At 43.8% G+C, this 3196-nt stretch overlaps 1 pseudogene; it reads right to left on the bottom strand.

The window, feature by feature from the left end:
• Positions 1–2341: 2341 nt before the first annotated feature.
• LOC113835619 lies at positions 2342–2982 on the bottom strand (annotated as a pseudogene).
• Between the last annotated feature and the right edge of the window lie 214 nt (positions 2983–3196).

Here is a 3196-nt window from a genome sequence, read left to right as displayed (position 1 = left end):
CAAACCATGTTCTAGAATTATCTCTGGCAGAAAAGAAAACTCTGCTTCAGTTCTTTGCTCTCCAGGTGCATCGACAGTCTTACTCTCTTCCTCCTTCAGTATTTACATGTGTTAGGAAAGCCACATTGCAGAAGCAGCCACATAGAGGCCTTTGGAAGGACGATGTGTCCTGTCTCCTTTTCACTGATTAAGGTCTTTGCCTGACCTGAAAGACAAGGTAACATGAGTCAGCAAAGAGCAGCTTGGTGGTAAGGCTCTGCTTGGTGTAACATAATGAGTCCCAAGTTCAAATTTCTGGGACACCCTTCTGTCCCTACTGATCATAGTGGACAAGGATCAGGTGGACCCTTGGCCATAGTTGTGGCCCAGAATTACATGGCAGGACTTCATTAAACATTTTCTGTATAAATTAGGGGAACCAGAAGGAGCCAAGTGCAAGTCCTAAAAAGTAGTGGAGACGCCTCAAAGCCACACTGTCCAGCATGCAGCCACATAGAGTTGCAAAAAATAACTCTGAAACTAGTGGGACTGAGAAACTGGTCTTTTAAATGCTGTCTTTAAGCCAGGCATGGTGGTACAAGCCTTTAATCCCAGCACTGAGGAGACAGAGGCAGACAGATCTCTGAGTCCAAGGCCAGCCTGATTTACAGAGGGAGTTCCAGGACAGCCAGGACTACACAGAGAAACCCTGTCTTGAAACGATATAAATAAATAAATAAATAAATAAATAAAGTAATTGCAGTTGGTTTAAATTTAAATGTGGCTCGTGACCACTCAGATAGATCATATAGGCCTAGCTGATATGTTTGCAGACACTAATGTGCTCACCTTAGCAACAGCCTCAATGGGGTTAGGGTGCCAGCCAACCAGGACTCCTCTTTCTGGGAACAGAGAAATTAAAGGGAGCACCCCTTTCCCTATAAAGGTCAGAGCCACATCTGGCTCTCACTAACAGTTAGCATTCCTAGAATACCTGGACTCTTCAAAATCCTCATGTTCTGTGGTTAACTGGAAAACAAAAGGAAACAACAACAAAAGAGTGCTTTAGTCACTCTACCTAGCCACTGGTTGGGAAGCCAGACTGGAAGCAATGGTCAGAGACAAAGGCAGTAACCACGTGGACATCAACATTGGGACCTGTGGGACCTGAAAGGATGGGAAACCCATGGCTAAGCCAGCCAGGAGATGGCAGGTGCTCTATCAGAGACAGCAAGGTTGTTGGGAGGCTGCAGGCAGAGAGGTGTAGGTAGGGTTGGTATGAGTATGAGTATACTCACACATGAGCATGAGGGGAAGTTGGGTAGCAGACAGTGGCGCTCTCAGCATTGGATGTGGCCTAGCCGAGGTGTTGGAGGCCCTGAGGGTGTTGGAAGTGTTTAACACGTCATCAGACAGAGAAAGGTTAAGAGTTCAACTGAGCGGATGGTGTGTGAATGCACAAGCTATCGACAAGGGGAAAGAGTGCCAGCCTAGCCGACTGTGGGGTTGTGCTGGGAGTAGGTGAATTGTAAGCCTAGTGCCTCCTCTGAGGATGATAAACTCAGTCCTAACAGGTGACATTTAGTACCTCTATTACATTAATTTCTGATTAATGGGAAAGTGAGGTAAACACTCCCAACAGAAGGACAAACTTGGCAAGTCCTAGATAAGAAAGACCAATGTGGGGTAGAGAGGGGAAAGAGTAGCCAGAGAAACAGGAGGAGCTGGCTACTTCAGGATATGAGGTCAGCTACCTTGGGAAATGATTTTGTTCAAAATCAGTTACATGGAAAGGCAATGAAGAGTTTATATAAATCATATTTCTTTTCTCCTTTCTCTCTCTCTCTCTCTCCCTCTCTTTCTCTCTCCCCCTTCCATCCTTCCTTTCTTCTTTCCTTCTTTCTTTTCACCTTTTGAGTCAGGGTCTTACTATACAGCCCAAATGGTCTTAAACTCACTGTGCTCCTTCCCCCCTCCCCAGGGATTGCTGGTGTGGGCCACCACACCCAACACTGAGTTCCATTTTCAGTAGATCACTGGCAGCTGCATCTAAAGCAACAGAAAAAAAATGCAACCCCCAGGTTTCACTGCAGACACTAGAAGCAAGAAGGTGAATTATAGCTCTTTGTGGCTACCTAAAAGCAAGACCACCTCAGAAGCCCCTGGCAGCCCAGGCTGCAGCTGTCCCTTCACTGAACCTGCAGAGAGGCAGGGATGGATTCAGAGGCTGGAATCCCTCTGCAAGAGAAGCTAAGAACATTCATCCACAATAAGGAAGCTAATAGTGCAGTGAGATCTGGGGATGGTAAATAGTGTTATTTATACAGTAATTTTTAGTTAATAGCCAAAATTTGCCAAAGAATCAGAAAGTGCTGGTGTGTCTTTCCCCCAAATAGACATCATCTTCCCACCAAACACTGCCCTGCAATGTGAGAAGTGCCCTTATTACAATCAGTCTTGTTGCTTTACCGGCGTTAGCTGGTTCATTTTCATGATGCTGTGGCTCTTTCTGCATAGATTTAAGAGAAAGGCTTTTTGAAAAGTTTGCAAATTCCTTCTGTATATTTACAAAAGCCCTGTTAATTCTGTTGACTTTTTCATCTCTTATAATGTTTATCTTCTTAAGATTAGTAGTAACTTGTTTTGCCTTTTTTTTTTTAACCTTGGAGTTTTGGGTTTTTTTTTATTTATTTGTTTTTTGTTTTTGGCTATGTATCTGAAATACATTCCTGGACTTCTGCCATTTAAATTTGTTCTTGGCCACTGTCAAATTTTGGGAAGTTCACACTCAGTTTCCCAGTGATGCCAGGTTTTTTTGTTGTGGTTGTTGTTTCGTTTTTGTTTGTTTGTTTTTATTTTAATGAGATCCAATTTCTCAGTGATTTCAGCACCTTTGGTGTTGTAGTGACAAAAGTTGTTTCAATCACAAGGCCATGGGAGTTTATACAGTGTTATCAAAGGAGTTTTATAGTTTTCCATTTTACACTTACATTTATGGTCCATTTTAACTTTTTTTGGGGGGTGCGGTTCAAGACAGGGTTTCTCTGGGTAGCTTTAGACCTTGTGCTGACACTGGCTTTATAGACCAGGCTGGCCCTGAACTCACAGAGATCTGCCTGCCTTTGCCTCCCAAGTGCTGAGATTAAAGGTGTATGCCACCACTGCCTGGCCCATTTTAACTCTTGAGAAGGGTCCAATTTCCATGTCTGAACTCAGC

This window comes from Cricetulus griseus, chromosome 4 (assembly GCF_003668045.3).
Source record: "Cricetulus griseus strain 17A/GY chromosome 4, alternate assembly CriGri-PICRH-1.0, whole genome shotgun sequence".
NCBI classification, from domain to species: Eukaryota; Metazoa; Chordata; class Mammalia; order Rodentia; family Cricetidae; genus Cricetulus; species Cricetulus griseus.
The sequence above is the reverse complement of the archived record's forward strand: the minus strand, read 5'-3'. Positions and strand labels throughout refer to the sequence as shown.